The sequence below is a fragment of the Enhydra lutris genome, unplaced genomic scaffold, assembly GCF_002288905.1.
Source record: "Enhydra lutris kenyoni isolate GAN:26980312 unplaced genomic scaffold, ASM228890v2 scaffoldscaffold12, whole genome shotgun sequence".
Lineage (NCBI taxonomy): Eukaryota > Metazoa > Chordata > Mammalia > Carnivora > Mustelidae > Enhydra > Enhydra lutris.
In genome coordinates, this window is record NW_019154096.1 from 78,830,025 (window position 1) to 78,848,177 (window position 18,153).

Below are 18,153 nucleotides of genomic sequence, written 5' to 3' on the forward strand. Positions count from 1 at the left end.
CAGTGCCAAGCAAGGAGGAGCTGGGGAGGGAGCAGGGAAGGGGTGTGCAGGGGGAGCCTGTGAGCGGCGTCCTCCAGCAGATGGGCCTTGGGGCGCTGCCCGCTGGGGTGTCCTCCCTGTGAACGCAGAGTCAGGGAAGTGACGTGTCCACTGTCGACGGCTGCAGAGAAGAGAACTCCAGATCTTTGCATTTTCTTCTAAAATCCAGATCGATGGTTGGCCAAAGAGCAAGGGAGGCTCTCGGGGCACGCAGTCCCTTGCAGGAGTGAAGAAGGGGGAGCGCTCACCACCTCTGCAGGGCCCCGTGTCCCTCCGGGCCGAGTGCAGGGGTGTGCGGGGAGGGGCCTGGCACGTTCCCTGCGGGTGCAGCGTTTATTCTGTCTGCAGAGATGTTCCGTGACACCGTTCCTTTTCTGTGTGTGTGTGTGTGTGTGTGTGTGTGTGTGTGTGTGTGTGTGCTTGGTTATTTGAAATTTTCTTTAGCAATTTACCAGGCCTGGTCTATTTCTTTGTTTCCCTGTTTTTCCTCTGCGCATAGATTACATGTTTTCAGTAGCATCTGCTGTGAATTTTAATTATGATGTTCGACTCCAAGGGAGGCTTTCAAAGCAGCCGGTGTCGTTAGCAGTCCAGACCCGTGTCTACGGCACAGACGGAGGGCTGCAAAGTGTGTCCGGAGACGCGGACACCACACAAAAGAGGTAGAACCCAAGGCTTCTCCTCATGCCCCCCGCCCCCCGCCCCCCCCCCAAGAGACCTCCGCAGCCAGGGACCGATACACATAACATTATTTTTTGTTTTTTTCTGCTTTTTGCTGGTAATTGTTCTTTGGTTCATGAAGGCAGTATCACAAAGCCTCTGCAGCCTTGAACGTGGCAGTTCTGGGATTCGGAGCTCGGCTAAAATGGAAAACGCAGTTCAGTGTTCTGCTACTCCAGATCGCCCAAATAAGCTTACGGGACGTCATAAACGCTGGCCCGCTGTTACTCAGCAGCCCGGAAGCCAGCCCGGAAGCCAGCCCGGATCCAGGGCCGTGCCCGCGCCCGAGCCCCTGAGGTCCATGCAACAGCTCTCAGGGGTGGTACGTGATGCGCGAGGACCCACGTCGCCCCAGGGCCCGGGAGGACATGGGCTGCGCGTCCTGCGTGTGTCAGGCGGGGTCCTGGCAGACGACACCATGTCTGCTTCTCTGCCCCAGGACCTCAGCACCAGGCCGGCCTTTCCTTTCCGAAGCCAAACTGCTGACCATCGCCTGTAATTATGTGCTCATTATTTTGCTGCCACTAAGTGAGGGGGAGCCACGCGCTAGACATTGAAAACACTTGTTCCTGGAGCCATCTGTGTGGCCGAGCTGACATCTGAGGCTTGTCCTGTGGGTGTGTCACGGGAGCTCCGGGCTCGTTGGCCTCCAGGGTGGCAGTGGGTAGGGGCCGCTTCTGGGCCCACAGCGGCTTGGCTGTGGCTGCCCCTGGGCCCTACTCCGAGGGCCTGCAGGAGGCCTTTGCCCCAGGCCTGGGACTTGCTGAGTCCACACCAAGGCCTCCCTGCAGAGCAGCTGTGCCACTCACTCTGCTGTGCTCTTCTTAGCTGGGTCACCCCGATGGACTGGGCCCACTCCCGCGGAGAGCCTGTGTGGGGCTGAGGGTGCTGCGGAGGCCTGTCCGCCCACGGAAAGCCCTGGGCAGTGCCGAGCCCCAGCCAGTGCCAGAAGGCCAGGCTTCTGACTGGCCATCAGCACAGCCTCTAAGGGGTTCCCTACTTGGGAAGGTCACGTGGGAGGCTCTGTCGTTCACAGAGGATCACAGTAGGCTCAGAGGGGTTAAGTGATTTGCCTTCACCAAGTCTCAGAGCTGGGGTCTGAGTCCTGGATCCAGGGTGGTGACGTTTGCTTCTCTGCCCCCCAAGAGGCCTGGCGCCATCAGAACCAGCCTCACACCCCTCCGTCGGGACCCCTGAGCTTTCCCCATCTCCTCGCTTGGCCCCCTGGGCTGTGAGTTCCAGGCTGTCCTGACCCTGGCCTTGCCTGCAGAGTAGGAAGTGTGGGAGAATGTTCTGGAGATCCCGAGATGCTAGGTTTTTTCCTTCCTGACCTCTGCGGCTCCAGATGTGTCCAGAGATGTCATGGCTGCTTGCAGTTAGGAATTCTCTAGAATTCCTTTGCCCTCTTCCTGGGCCACTCCCTTACTTCCTCAGGAGCCTGTCCTCCCTCGGCACTGGGGGTCGACCGACCCTCCTCTCCTTGGGCAGCAGAGGGAACCTGGGACGTGACGGTCACCTTGGCTTCCAGGAGGGCGCATTGTGAAGTAGTAGTGGACAGCCTCGTGGCGGCCTCCTCGGCATGGAGAAATGAGGGAGGCGGGATCCAGGCTTACACCCCCGCAGCTGGGGAACGGGAGGACTGGTGGTTTGACAGGGGGTGGGAGATGGGCTGGCCCCGGGCGAGCTGAGCTGCCTAATCTCAGGGGGGCTGATCTCTCCCGACGGAGCATGGTCTGGGGGCTGTTTCAGGGTGGGGGTGCCTCCCAGCATCGCTTTGTGCAGAGGTGGGCCGGCCCGGGGGGTGCCGTGCCTGTGACCCTGAGCGCACCGGCCGGGACACTGGGCACTAAGAGGTGTTACGTCCGCCCTGTGAGCGGCCCTCCCACTGAGGGGCTCGTCTGGGGCTGTCCACTCACTTGAGAGACAAGCACCCCAGGTAGAACGGAAGAGCCGGGTGCTTCTCTTCTCGATGGCATGGATGCTGGCTCCTGGGGGCTCACCCCACAAATGGCACAGCAGGAAGGTTCCTGAAGGCTGTGGAGGCACTACCTTCCTGCAGAACAACAGCTCAGTGCTCTGACTGCGTGCTCCCGGGTCCCTGCATCCCGGGGGTCCGCGCGCCCCTCAGTCGTACTGTCCCTGGAGTCCACGGACTCCTGAGGGCATTTTACCTCCAAGGTCCATGAATTCTTAGTGGTTCTGGGGCTCAGACACACCGTTCGGGAGCGTGTCTGTGGACAGGAGACACTTTAGGGAAACCATTTTGCATGTACTCTACTTCCTACCCTCCCTCAACTTGACCAGTGTGGCTGCCGCCTGGTGCCCTGCTGTTTCCCGCCATGCCTGCCCTTCTCCCCCCTCATACAGGGAAGGCAGGTAAAGACTTGCCCTCTGGTTGCCCCTCGGTTCATGCCCAGGTATGAAGACCAGAAAAGTCAGGGTAACTGGAGACGTTGCTGACCGTGTCGGGGAAACTAAGAAAATGAGCCAAGTTCATGGTGCCCGCCTCCTGCTCCCAGTCCCTGGGTTTAAGACAGAATCGAACAAGGGCCTGGTCCGATAGTCAACCTGGTGGATGATTCCAGCCCAGCCACACGAGGGCTCCAGACATACCCGGGAAGAAGTTCGTGGCTGTGTGCGTCAGACCCCTCCCCAAACTCCATTTTCATTGACACACGTTAGGGGAAGCTTCCTCCGTCCGTACATCTATAAGAAATAAATGGAAATAGACTCTATCCTTGACCCCAGTCCCCATCCAGCAGTAAGTAATGGAATCACTGCAGGATAAATGAGCCGTTTGGAAAAACCAGCTCGTCCGTTTTGTCAAACGATGCACTTCTCCTAACATTTTATTTTTATGCTTAATGTATGTCTATCGAAATACAGATAACATATATGTGGTTTTGATTTGTTATGCTAGTAATAATGTAGAAAAATCCAATCCAGAAGAAGATTATTTTTAACACTTGGAGCCCCCGGTCACTGGCAATCCAGAGTAGGTCTGTATTTCGCATCAGTACCCCGAGCAGAGAAGTGTGGTTAGGAGGGAGAGAAACACCATCTCAGGCGCGAACATCGATCCCTTTGGGACAAAATGCTGTGGGAGAAGGGGCTCAGAGGCACAGCTTTAAGTGGAAGCAGGGAGGAGTATGTGAGGTTTCCAGCTGTCCAGGGGCCTCTCTGTGACTGTCCGCAGTGTGACCCTGGGCACGGGATGCCTCACCACCGAGGTCCCGTTTGGTTCCCGGAATAATGACGACGCGGTTTTCTTTTCAACGATGATATCTGAAATATGCCAGAACTCACCTCCTCTTTCACTGTGTGAACTTACAATAGGCACCGTGCGGACTCCAGGGCATGAGCAAGCAGGTGAGGCCCGAGCCCGCGGTGGGGGGCACAGAGTCCACCACGCTGGACGAAGGCAGCCCTTCCAGCAGCATCCACGCAAAGTCGATGGCATTCTAGTGTAATTTTTGTAAACTTTCTATTTGAATGCAGTTTAAGACTGACAGGCAAGCTATAAAGACGCACGGAGTGTCCCAGGGCGCGCACGCCCGTGTCCCCAACGGCTGACGTTGGACCTGCTGTGGCACTCGCGTCCCGACGGGCACACGGAACAGATGCCTTAGGTGTGATGAAAGCGCACGCTTTCTTCTGTTTCACCTTGTGTCCGCCTCCTGTCCTGGGATGCGGCCCTGGGCGTCCCCTCCCGCTTAGTCAGCGTGACCCAAGGCTCCTTTTGGCGGTGACAGTCTGTCTGCCTTCATCTGTGACGACCTCGACTGTTTGAAGGGCTCAGACTGGGCACTTTGGACACGTACCTCCACGGTCGAGCCGGGCGGGTATGTTCTTGGAAGGAAGAGCAGAGTGAGGCTCCCTGTCACATGTTGTAGCCATGGGCCACCCTGTCCACGTGACCGGCCACGCAGATGCTCACCTCCACCCCTGTGGCTGAGGCCACGTCCGCCGGGCCCCCAGGCTGCTCTCGCCTCCCTCACGAGCTCTTGGGGGAAGTGAGCCTGCAGCCCAACACTTAGGGCTGGGATTTGCACCTCCCGGGAAGGGGCCCGTGGATGCTGCTGGGAAGGATGTGTTTTGAGTTTCCTCGTGCTTCCAGAACACGGGTGTGTGTGTGCTCGCACATGCACGAGTGTACGCACGTATGTTGTGTGCACACCATGCTGTGTGTTGTACACATGTTGTGTGTATACGTGTGCGTTTTGTGTGCACACCTGTGTCACATGTATATGTCACTGTATTGTGTGGTGTGTGTACATGTGAGGATGTTGAATTGTGTGTCTTGTGTGTGTGCTGTGTGTATGTTGTACTGGTATGTGAACGTTGTGTTGTATGTATATGTGTGCATGTTGTCTTGTGTGTCTTGTGTGTGTGCTGTATGTACGTTGTGTTTATGTGTGTTACATGTATATTGTATCGTGTGTGATGTGTGTAGGTGTATAGATGTTGCCTGTGTGTGCTTGGGTATGTGCTATGTGTACGTTGTGCTGTGTGTATATGTGTGTATGTGTGTACATGTGTTGTGTACGCGTTGCGTTGTGTGTATGTGTGTTGTGTGTATGCGTGTTGTGTGTATGTCTATGTGTGTTGTCTGTGTGCTATGCATATGTCTGTGTTGTCTGTGTGTTGTGTGTGCGTGTGTGCCCGTGTGTGCTTGTTGCATTATGTGTTGTGTGTGCACACGCGTGTGCATGTGGCATGTGAGTGAGGAGGCTGCAGCCTGTGGCGGGTCTCAGGGCCCTGGCTTGTCCCCTCAGAGGCCTCACTGTTCAACTACGTGCATCCAGCCGACTTGTCAGCCTTTTCTAGGAAAGGAGATTCTGGGGGAGAAATCAGACAAACAGTGGTTTGTTGCCCTTGAGACCTGATGGCTGCCCTGGGCTCTCCCGGGCTCTCTGCTGCCCTGCACCCAGCCTTGCGTGCCCCCAACAGCAAGCCGGGAGAAGTCGGCTGGCTCCATGTGGTTATCAGGGTCCTTGGGGTCCCCACGCCCCGTGTCGCAGCCTCCATGTGCCACTGCTGCTGGGGGAGCCCGACGCCTGACCGGGCCCGTGGCCCCCTTCTGAGCCAGGGCCCAGCACGCCCACCATCCCCTGCTCCAACCTCCGACCTCGGCTCCCTGACCCCGAGACCTGGACCCCTCTGGGTCTGGCTTCTTGGGCCCCTTGGCTCCTGACTCCCACCCTCGGCCACAGAGGCCCGCATGGACCAGGCCTTGTGGAAGGCCCGTGGACCCACCCCATTTCACCGTCTCTGCGACTGCTCCAGTACTGGACTGAATTCAGGAAACACGATCTCTCCCTTGTGGGTTTTGTGAGACTCGGCTCCCGCGCTGTGTCGCGACGGCTGTGCCTGCTCAGGGACTGCGTTCCTGGGGCAGAAGGCAGAGGGTCGGTGCTTGGGCTGGGGCTCAGATCTCCCTTCTGTGGCCGTGGGCTCTGGGTGCAACTGGCGCCCTGCGCTTGGCCCGTGCCTGGGCCTGAGGGGCTCCCAGCCAAGCCCAGTCTAAAGGGCCTGCTCACCCCGAGTTCTTTTGGTGTGATGAGGAATGTCCCCTAAGCCACCGGGAGGCTCCCCACTGCTGAAGGCTGGGCCCGTCATGCTGCCTTGGCGTGTAGGAGCAGGGGCTTCCGGTGGAGCGAGGGAGGCCGGACGGAGCGCCCCCCAGGGCCGCTGCACACTCTCACCGGGGCCTGCAAGGATCCGCTTGGGAGGCAGCTCCGATCTGAAGTTCTCTTTGGCGTGTGCACAAGTGTGTGCGGGGGGGCGGGTTCTCTGCGTGCCTGCGCACGAGGCTGCAGCCCCTCATTTCCTCCTGACCCTGGACAAACAAGACCGTATTCATCAAATGTCCTGGAGCCCTTACAGCTAAGAGGGTTTTGAATTTTGGACGAGGCAGCTCATTCTACAGATGTCTTTCTGGAATGACCTTCAGAGGGATTTAAAGCCAGGCGGGCACAGCCTCCATAACTCACGTGCCTGCACTGTTGACACGGGCCTCACTCTCCTTCGTGCCCCACCGGCCTCCGCTCTGGAGCACTAAGCCCCGTCCCCTCCCCCCTCCGGGCTTCCCAGATAACCACACTGATGGCTCGGGAAAGGGCGTCCGAGCAGGTCTGTGCGGAACCCGTCATCTTTGTCGCTGCATTTCACCTTAATTATGACTTTAACTTTTTTCCACACGTGGGGTGCACAGAATAGACTCACTTCTACATGGTTGAAAAGACAAGACCTGTCACTGATGGGAAGGCATGGGGGTCAGGGATGCCGGGGTACCGGAGAGCAAGGGTAGGAGGGTGGGCAAGGGTCCAGGCCGTCCTCAGGGTCCTTTCTCGGCATGTTGAAAATACGTAGAAACCTGGAAATAATGTAATTCCACAAACTTCCATCACTGATGTTGACTTTATGATGCGTTATTACCGTTCTTCTGTGCTTCCTGCTGTGTATTTGTGTCTTATGTGTGCTGCAGCATAAGTAGAATTTGAAAACCCCGAAGCACGTGGCCCAGACACAGCTCGGCTCGAGGCCCGTGCCTGGGACACACGCTGGTGCTGGTGTGCGGAGTGTGAAGTTTTGGCTCCGTCCAGGTTTCTCCTGGGAACCGGCTCCGGGCGGGCGAGCCGCTGGAAGTGTTTGCTTGGTCCCTCAGGAAAGCGGATCCGGGTACGTCATGGTTATTAACCTCCTGTTATTAAGTTCTCAATACTGTTATGCTACCAGTGCTGTGATTTCGTACTTGTGAATATTAAGTGTTGTTCTTACCGAGGACATAGTTTTCTCTTTACGAGCCTTCTGGAATCGTACGTCTCAAGCAGCTGTGTGAGTGCAAGTGGCCTGTGGGGCTCCCGCATGAGGAGGGTCGGGCATGACCTGTCAGCTCTGCAGAGGGGTGAGCACAGCCCAGAGGCTTTCTCTCGTCCCTGCGGTTCCAGTTGACAGGACAGCGGGGGTCCCTCCCCCTGGGAGATGGGGTTGCGAGTGCGGGCTGCTGCGATGGGAGGACACGAGCAAGGAAAGGCATAAGAAGCAGGTATGCGGTGATCAGGGGGAGGACCCTGCCTGCTCTGGGGTCTGGCGGCGGAGGTGGGCAGGCCCTTCCTCCACGCAACGCAGATTGTACCAGATCCCCGCTTTCGAGCCCTTCCTGGCACCCTCCCCACCTGCACCTGCGAGATTTTCAGGGACAGTCAGCCCACATTTGCAGGCATCTGTCTTTGCCAAAGCGGAAAGGGTTCCAGGCTTGCCTTTCAAGACGAGGGCACACGTGTGGGTGAATTACTGCCAGTACTCCTGGGACGGAGAGCCCTTTCCCACTCGTTCAGAGGCGACACTTTCCCTGGTATTGAGATCTCTGGGAAAGGACCTTTTCTCTTTTGAGGAAAGAAATTAACATTGTGTTTTCTATTTCGGTAACAGAAGGTCTTTCTGCATTTGTCAGTTGCTGAGCTGGAAATCCGGTAATCCCCACGTAGACCCGTGACCTCTCTGCTGCTCTGTAACCAGGAGGGAGCTCACAGTCGCAGTGTGGCAGGGGGGCGGCGGGAGGGCCGGGGCAATTCAGAGTCAGTCCTTGGGGGCTGGCCCAGGCTGGCCAGTCCACCCCCAGCCCACGTGGAGGACCAGGGAGCAGGGTCTGTGTTGGCCGGGATGCATCTGGGGCTCACTGTCCCGGGCCTCCGAGGGGTCCGTTGTCTGTGGGACCCAAACACATTGGGCTGGAAGAGGAATCCGTCAGGATCCTGTTTTGATATGCTCGACGAGGTCCAAGAGAGGGACCCCGCACTCCCGGGTCCTTCCTGAAACTCCAGCAGTTCTCTTCGAAACGGGATGCCCCAAACAAGAGAAAATAGATGTCACCTATTGATTCATTCATTCACCAGCCACTCACCGGATGTCTCCTCCATGTCAGACACGGTGCTCACCAGCGCGAGGATAATGGGATTAAAGAGAGAGATGGGTCCCTGGCATAACAGACCTTCATCTGGTGGGGAACAGACATTAATCAAATCATTATGTAAGTCATAGTTTAATTACAGTTGTGAGAGGTGTGACAGAGGAAAACACGTGAAGATATAGTGGGGAACCTGGGGCATCATTGTGACTTACCGGGAAACGGAGAGCCCCGTGCTAGGCATGCATCCCCAGCAGGACTGGGCTGGGCATGGCGCCCTGACACCTGACAGCAGGTCCAGCCAGGGTGCCGGGGGCTGCCTGGCCTGGTCCTCCTGTCCCACGGTGGAGAGGCAGGCGCTCGGGAGGGTCTGACTTGGGAGGTGGGGCGCTAGGCCACGGTTCTCCTCTGCACGTCGTCGCCGGGGCGGACTTGTGTGTGCTTGCAAACATCGTGCCTGGGGATTTCCCCGGTGAGCAGCCCATCAGGTTTTGTTGAATTTCCAATCAGGCTAATGAGGAGAGGCGGCTCTTCCAGGTGAATCACGTCAGCACCACCTTCTCAGAGGGTGCAGGGTACTTAGGAGAGAGCATCCAGGCCAGGCTGTTCTCCCAAAATAAATACAAACTGATTGCCACCTGCTTCAGAATCAAAGTTGATAGTTACAGCAGGAAGAGCATTTATTTCCATACTAATTTCTTTTGGAAAATAACGCGGGAAGATCCTGATCCTAGAAATCTTTATGAAAAGCCAGACTGATTTTGCTAGACGAGCACATCCGTGGGGAAGTGTTGCCAGTCCCCGAAGCCCAGGAGCCGTGGACGTGTCCCCAGGGAGGACGCCCAGCCACGGGGCCTGTGGGCTGCTGACAGCTCCCTGATGGAGAAGTCGTGCTTCGTGGGGGCAGGAGCTGGCCCTTGAGCTGTAGCCACTCCTCCAAAGTGACCGAAAACTGCTCTTTCTGGGAAAATGTGAAAACATGATGACTCTTTTTTTTTTTTAAAGGTTTTATTTATTTATTTGACACAGAGAGAGAGAGAGAGAGAGAGAGAGATCACAAGTAGGCAGAGAGGCAGGCAGAGAGAGGAGGAAGCAGGCTCCCCGCGGAGCAGAGAGCCCGATGCGGGGCTCGATCCCAGGACCCTGAGATCGTGACCTGAGCCGAAGGCAAAGGCTCAACCCACTGAGCCACCCAGGCGCCCCGAAACATGGTGCCTCTGAACCCACACTTGCTGCTGATGAAGGACTGCATCTCCGCTTTGGAGAGGAGCGCAGCCATGGGCGTTTCTGAGAGCTGGACCAGACGGAGATCGCCGCCTGCTTTTCTCTCCACGGCCACACGTCTTAGCTGAGAGGGTGAGGACGAGGCTTGTGAGTGGCCCAGGGTGGCCATTCTGGGCTCCCTGGCTTTCTACGCCTCCCACTGTGCTCAGTGTCTTTTGTCATTTCCTTCTAAAAACTCATTTTTAAAGTGAAGTTTAATCAGAATTTTCTGCAGGGACTGGCAGAGTGGTTTGAGGCCTAGATCTGGGGGTGTTCTGGGAAGCCGCCATCCCGGGTCCCCACTGCACCTCCGATGACCCCTGCTGGTGCACACCTGTGACTGCCCTGCTCAGCTTGGACACCAGGAATGCAGGGGCTCAGTGGCCCTTCATGGCCGTTTGGTCCGCTGACCCGTAGAGAGGTTTCCAGAGCCGTGTTACCTGGAAGGGCGCGCCAAGCACTGCGTTGTTTGCTCTTTTTAGATAAATGTGTGATAGAAAAACGAGGGGGACTTGAAAGTATGTTGTATGCTCCTTGGGCCATTGTAGTTCAGAATTACCTTGTTCATTGACTGTGAGCAGAGAAAGCCCCACAGAGCAGGGCGTCAACGCACACACTGAGCCCCGGGGTGTAAACGTGGTTCTCGGCCAGGAGAGGGGCTTAGCGTTGCCGACCAGAGGACTCAGCCAGCTGGACGCATCTGGATTCAGACACCAGGTGACCTCATGGCCGGATCGCTTCAGAAGGGCCTCGGAGCTCTGGGGGGTGGACGTGGCTGGTCGTGCAGGCGTCCATCCAATTTTTAAGAAACTCATATTGATTTAGCTTCCATCCAACTTCCTGCCCGTGAGTGGAGAATGCTATGACCTGCGGCCTTACCTGGTTAATTCTCTACCCTAGAACTTCATCTGCTCTCGAAGTTAGAATCACGCCTCCTCCTCTTTCCAAGGCTAACATCCCACATTTGGAGCGTCTGACCCTCTCCCCTCATGGTGGGTTCTCTGTAGTTGTGCTGGTTCTTCCTGTTCTCCTGGCAGGAGCTGCTGGAGACTTCCAGATGTGCGTCCCCCTCCCAGGAGCTGTGTCCCACTGGATCTCATTTATGGAGCCCGTAAAGCCCACCCTCCCTAGACAGCAGTTCTCTGCGCTTTCCCGCCACTCCCACCCTACACATGTGCTGTTGATCTGTGGTGCTGAGTTCTGGAGGAGGCCACGTTCAGATTTTCAATAGGGTCTTATGTCTTAGCGCTTCCCCGTATCACTCAGCAAGACACTGAATGTTAAATACCAGGACAGTGAGTTTCTGAGGCTCATTGAACAAGAATGAGTCTCCTTCACGAAGCCTCCGCTGGTTGATGGAGGATGGCCCCTTCTTCCGGCCTCCGTCCTCACATTCTTGGCTGAGCTCCTTCTGCCTCAGCGCCGAGAAGCTCGGGCTCTTCTCTGCGTCTCTCTGTCTTGCCCTTCATATTCTCAGAGCCATCCGTGTCCAACCCACTGTGGTGTTTTCTGCTCACAGGACTTGGATATTTCCCCGTGACCTCCTGAAGTTAGCACAAGAGTTTGAGTGTGGCAGTGAGGCCCCCCCAGTCTAGACTTGGTCCGCAAGTCTGGCCTGCCCTTCCGTGCAGTGACACGGGCTTGCTGTCCCTTTGGGTGGGATGCCCCATTTCTACCCTGCTCCCACATACACCACCCTTGGGGCAGGAACCATCTCTGGGGCTTTCTCCACGAGGCGCACGTTTCCGCTCAGTCTTATGCCCTTGCAGCCTGCACACCTGGTGTTGGTCTCTCCCTGTTCTGAACCTCCCCGGAAAGGCATTCATTCATCCACGGATCCATCAACACGTGTACACCTCATATCGTGAGCTTGGTACTCTGATAGCAACATAGAAAGGAAAAGTCATGGTCCCCGTCCTCAAGCAGATACACTGCTGCTGAGCTTTTTGAAGGGATCATCAATGTATTCCATCCTTTCTTTCTGCCCGTCCTCTCCTCTGGGCTCTCCAGCTGGTGTCTGCCTCCTTTGTATTTCTACAACTTCCCAAAATGTCCTTCTGATGGCAGCCAATGTCCTCCGTGTTGCAGAATCCAAGAGAAAATGTTGGCCTTTATCTTACTTGAATTTTGAAGACCTTGGACACTGTCTCCCCTGGGACATACACTCTCCGTGCACATGGTAATCGCTGAATTAGACGCAGGACGTGTGGCGCTCATTGTTAGGAGATCAACGGGTCATGTTCAATTCTGTTGGCCCTGGAGGGAATTGTGGGGGCAGCAGGTTAGAAGAGTCTCTCTTCCTCCTGTAGAACAGCCCTCATCAATATGGCACCATGGACCACCATCACCGAGACCAGAACCGCCCCCCACATGTGATGGTCTGTTTCCGGGTCCTGGGAGAGTTCACCCGCCCTGACTCCGGCCCTGCGTCATTTCCTGCTGGGCTGTCCCTCTCGTTTCCTGTCTGCTGTCCTGCGGTGCAGCCTGGCAGACACCTCAGCAGAGCGGGTCTCTCAGGGAGCAGACATCCTGTACGATACAGTGATGCAGAATTCGCTCCGGTGTTGGAGCAGCTGTCATCAATAAAGGGAAGTCCTTTTTGCACAAGTGTTTACACCCCTGCTGGCTCCCTTTCTGGGTCGTAGGCTTGTGCGAAGGGGTGTGCGAACTTGACCTCGCACGTATTCCAAGTCTGGGGCTGTGCCGGACAGGGGAGCCAGACACCTGAAAGGCGGACAGGCTGAAGGGGGTCCGCCCCAAGCCCTCCTCGCAGGACCCGCGGTATTCTCCCCCACACCACGCGTGTCGGGATGGCGTGCTGCCTCCCAAGCCCTCCCTGCCCGTCTGCTCCGTCCAGCTCGCCTCGCCCACCGAAGGGGAGTGGAGGGGCGTCTCCGCACGATGACCTTGACTGCCGCTTCGAGGATTTGGCCGGCCCTCGAGGTGTGATCAGACTTCATCCAATGTGCCATTCACTTCTCTTTTCTCCCGGTGACCATCAGAAGGAGAGTTTTCTTTTTAAAGTTTATGGCCTCGGTGGTTTGCTCGCTGTTATAGTGCCCCTAACAGCTGTTACTCCTTGCAACAGTGGATCAGAAATGAAGCTGAGCTTGGGCGTAATGGAAATTGTCCCTTGAAAGGTTTGAATTTGGAACGTTTATTCTCCATTAATTTCAAGTAGACTCTAAATTGAGCCAAACATTCTCTGTCTTTCTTCTCTGTTGCAGGTTTTAGCTGACAAATGGGTGCCAGGCTTGTCTGACTCATCGCCGGCAGTGAAACATGGAGATTTCGAGAAATGTGCTCATCTGCCCGAGTGGGTTCAGGACCTGCTGCGCTCGTCGGTGCTGGACACCGGCTGCACCGCGGTGCCCCGAGGCGGTCAGAGGCTGGAGGGTTGAGTGTGTTGTGGTGCTCTGTGGAGACGAAGGGGGCGAGGCTGGAGGGTTGAGTGTGTTGTGGTGCTCTGTGGAGACGAAGGGGGCGAGGCTGGAGGGTTGAGTGTGTTGTGGTGCTCTGTGGAGACGAAGGCGGCCCTTTAATTGCCTGCAGACACCGTGAGAGACACAGAGAGGGACGTCGGGGAGAGGCTGACGGATTCTGCCCTGAATTTGAAGGAGGTGGCCAAAACATCCCTGTACCTGTCCCTTACCGCTTTCCACACACGGGGCTCTCCTGGAGCGTACGCGGGCTCGGGGGTGAGCGGCAGCTGTAGGATCTCTCCACAGCATCTGGCTGGTCTTCCTGTGGGGCCTGGGGGCTCGCGGCCATGTTTGCATCACACTTCGTATGAGGTTGGGAAAACGCCAACAAGGGCCTCCTGATCAGAGCGCACAGGTGGAGGAGAGCAGACAGGGTCCTGCCCAAGACCCCCCGGGTCGGCAGGAGACAGGATTTACATGCTGCTGTGTGGCTGCAGAAACAGGCCTTAGTCTCTGTGTTTTCTTGCCTCCCAGCCCGTAGGCGAGCCAGAGTGCCGGCGCTGGGCACATGCAAGGAGATCCTTACTCATCTGGCACGTGTGAGACTTGGTAGGAGTTGATCTGAAATCTGTCCTTTGTCCTGTCAATGAAAAGTCAAAACCGGGTGTTGGTGTCTAACCGACGGCAAGGTATTGTATCTAGAAGAAAACAGACACAGTTCTCAGCTGGCTGTGATAGTTTTATTGTTTATAAGGAAATTTCCCACGTTGCTTCTGTGTTTGTGCCCACGTGGCCTTCAGACTTTGCTGGGCAAACCCTGCAGTTCTGCGATGGGCGCTCCTCTGTTTGATGGGCCTTGGCGCAGGCCGACTTTCCTCCGCTCGTGTCTTCGTTCTTCTCCCATTCCCCAGTGGTGCCGGGGCTAATATTTGACTTTCCAGTGCAGCAGGGTCTGGCTGTGAGGTGCCTCCGGGATTCGGGAAGAGTCCGCTCAGCTGCGCCGCAGCCTCCTGTGCCTCCTGCTGTCGTCTCAGCAGGATTCCAGGGGGTTGTGGTCACTTTTCTTTATTGAAAATCCCAAGTGTGTCCAACTTGAACCCCAACCTTATCCACTCCCCTTCTGAGGCTCCAGCCACCTGCAGTGGGGTGTGATGCCATCCCTCCTCTCCCTGGGTCCTTGTCTCCGCAGGAGGTCAAGGCACAGAGGGACGTGTGTCCTTAGTCACCCGACTGCTGTCAAAGCACTTTGTGGGCTATGGCTGCTTCTCAGCACGTGCTCTCTGCACGGCAGATTCCTCCGTGAACTTCCTAGGAAGTGCCACACCAGGACCCAGGCTTCCTTCCCTGTTGTGGGCCACTCAGCTCTCCCTCCCCCTCTCCCCTGCCTCGGAGCCCCTTGCCCCTTGGATCCCGGTGCCTGGTGCGCCGCCCGTGAGTGGGGCAGGAACACCGCTCCCGCCAACACTACCGCCGTGTCCACTGGACATAGGGTGGCAGTGCAGGGAGCTCCGCTGACCACCAGGCTCTCCTCTGTATCTGAAGAAGGGCAGGGGGCCATGAGCCAGCCTTTAGAAAAGCCCCGTCCAGCCCTCACTTACGCTCTCCGTTCAGAGCCAGATTCCCTTGCGCTCTCTTTTGCTCTGGGCAGACAGGGTATCCCACCGTCCCCTGCGGGCAGAGCGCACAAACCCTGACGTCCCGGCTGTCCTCCCCTGGCATCTCTGGTCTGCTGCCTCAGTGGGCCTGGGCAAGGGGGGCTGCATGGCAGAAGGGGCAGAGCCGGTGTGATCCCTTCCATCTGCTCAGAGAACGTGAAATATTCCAAGTTTTGGGTGGTTCTTTGTCCCCAGTGTTGGGTGCATTCTGAGAGCCACATTCAACACAGCAAGGGCAGGGGCACTGATCGGAGCTGCCCGGGCTCACCCAACCGCTCCTTCCACATTCTCTCCAGTCGGGACTGTGCCCTGCCCCGTGTCTCTCTGCCCTTCGGCGGCAAGGAAGGTGGCCCGACCTCCTCCCCTTTCCGGGGTGACGCCCCTCCCCCCGTCTCCCCGGAGTACTTGTCCTGTCCAGCACTTTCTCTGCCTCCGCCCCCGGAATCGCACTGGGACTCGCCAGACTCTTTCGTCAGGGGGTGCCACTTAAATGATCAGAAAGGTGTCCGAGTTTTTCAAGTCTGAGAAGTTAATGTATCTCGGTGCCGAGAGGACAGTAGACTTGGGTGTAACCAGAGGCTGGAGATTTTTAAAAAGTTACTATTGAAAACACTCGCTCGCTATTGGATTATTTGATTTTTTTGGAGACTGTTTTGTTGTCTGTGCTTTCCAAGTGGAAGTTTTCATGGTGCTTTGGTATCTTGTCAAACTCCGGACCTGGGACTCAGCCGCGTACGCTCTCCTGCCGCGCACTTGACTTTGGAGCTTGGGTTCACTCTTGTCCTTTCAGAAGCTGGAAAGGGCCAGCTTTGTGTTCCGCGTGGTGCTTTGGTGAGCTGAGGTATTGTATTCTACAGGACTGAAGGAAAGGACACTTGTGGGAAGAAAGAAAGCCCACATACACCATCTAAATTCTTAGGAAGATTGGCTTTTTAGTGATTTGCTTCTTCTAAAAAACAAAAAACTCACCACATTTGTATATATAAAGTGGGGATGTATGTAAATGATTACAAACCAGACCCATTTGCAAACCTTTCAAGAGTAATAGCTCCATCAAGAAAGTGCTTAAATAAAAAATAAATCATTGCAATTTTCAGGTTGAGTAATATAGTGTGTGTAATTGGAGTGGCTAATATACACATTTAATGAAGTGTATCTATCTTTCGCAGGAGTGCCACCAATCAATTTGTGATGAAGTCTGTGTGATGAGCACACAAACACTGTTCCCTATGCTCTAAAGTCCCCACGTGTCTAATAATGCCTTACATTAATCAGCAAAGAGTTGCTGTCGTCTGGTGGCCGTGGCTTTGCTCAGCACCGTGGGATGGGTCACCGATGGTCTGATCCTGTCGGCAAGGGGAGGCCAGCCTCCCACGAGCTGCTGTCCCAAGCACCAAGTCCTGGGGTGGGTGTGGAGGGCTTAGACGCGACAGTCCTGGTCGGAATTCCTGCTGCGTCTCATTGCTGGTGGATGTGAGGAAATTCCGCAAACCTCCTGCGCTTTGAAATCCCCGCATGAGAAGTAGCGGTGCTGGTGAGGACCTGTGCAGACGGGGTCACGAGCAGGCTTTTCAGGGCCCCCGAAACGGTCATTGCGGTAATGGTGACCATACCAGCCAGTTATCTCACGCTCACGGGGGGGGCCGCTCACCTGTGACTCGGGGTCCCTAGACCATAGACACTGTTGGGGGAGAGGAGGGAGCCCTTGAGGAGGCCTTCAGAGCGTGGTGAGATTCAAAATGGAGGGAGCAGGGGGCATTTTGTGCCGTCTGTGTCCGGAACCCGTGATCCCGTCCCCTCACGGGATTCCCAGGTCGCGGTTCCATCCTCTAATGGCTGGAATCATCTTCACACTCGATGCACACCTTACAAAACGGCGTGCCTGGGACCGAGTGATGTGCGGCTCCAGAGCGCTCTTGACAGTATATTTCCAAATACCCCAGTTCCTTAATTTGCGTTTTTCAGAGAGCGAAGACACAGAGTTCCCTTGTCTTCCAGCGGTTTCTCTCCGTGCCCACTTGCTTCCACACCTCTCCGAACTGGAAAGATGTCCCCCCGAAGGCTGCCCGGCTCGTCGCCTACCCGCTCCCCACCCCTCCCCGGACCTGGCTTCTGAGGCCCCGGGGAGGAGAGCAGAGCGGGTGGCAGGAAGCCATGGGGGGATCACGCTCTGTGCGGCGGGCAAGGGGGGCGGGTGGAGGTGAGGCCTGTGCGTGCTGTAGGCCCGTGTGTATCTTCTAATCCCCCCGTGGGAGCGCCTGCTCTCCTGCTGGGTTCCCAGAAGGCACCAGCCCTTGCAGACGTCCTTCAGGGACAGCAAAGGCTGCTTCCCGGTACTGAGCAGGCTCCGTGTCCCCGGCAGTGGTCCTGCAGAGTGTGACCGCTTCTCGGGCCCAGGGGCCCTGCAGAGCTGGCCTGTCCCACACGGACACCTGTCCGGCTCCCTCTGCCTCCCTCCCGAGGTCGGCAAGGACAACAGAAGGGCCTGCAGTGCTGCCCTTGCTCTGGGCCGCGCCCCTCCTGTCCACTCTTCCCGTCCCCTCTCCCTGTTACCTTTCCTTTGTCTGCCCCCTTCCCTCCGGAGCCCACGGCTGTGGCGGTGACAAGGACGAAGAACGCAGTTCTGCCTGTTCGCTGGGAGTCACACACAGTCTTGGAATCTTTGGCCGTTTTTCTTCCTAACATCATCACGTCCACCGCAGGCTCCGAGGTTCCGAGTGCTCCCGGGCCGTCGAGGGTCTCAGGTGCCCTGCAGGGAAACGAGTCGGTGGCTGACTCTGCCTCTGGCAACAGACGTTTCTGACCTCCAGGGAGGGAAGAGTCTGGTGCTGAGTCAGAGACTGGCGTGGACACGGGAGCCGCAGAGGGTGGGAGGTGTGTTATCAGAGGTCAGTCCTGAGACCGTTCTAGGGCTCTGGTGTCCTATGAGCTTAATGAAAGAGTCAAATGCGCGTGAATGACACCCAGAGAGACCCATAATCAGAGGTTCCCAACGCTGCTCTACGTATCATTTCACGTTCATGACCTTTCTGCTCCCAGTTTCAGCAGCTTGTGAGGCCCGTGCCACCGGGGAGGGGCTGTGACAGCCATGTTGGCTGAAGGTGACTGTGAGGGACCCACACGTGAGTGGGAGAAGCGGACGGGC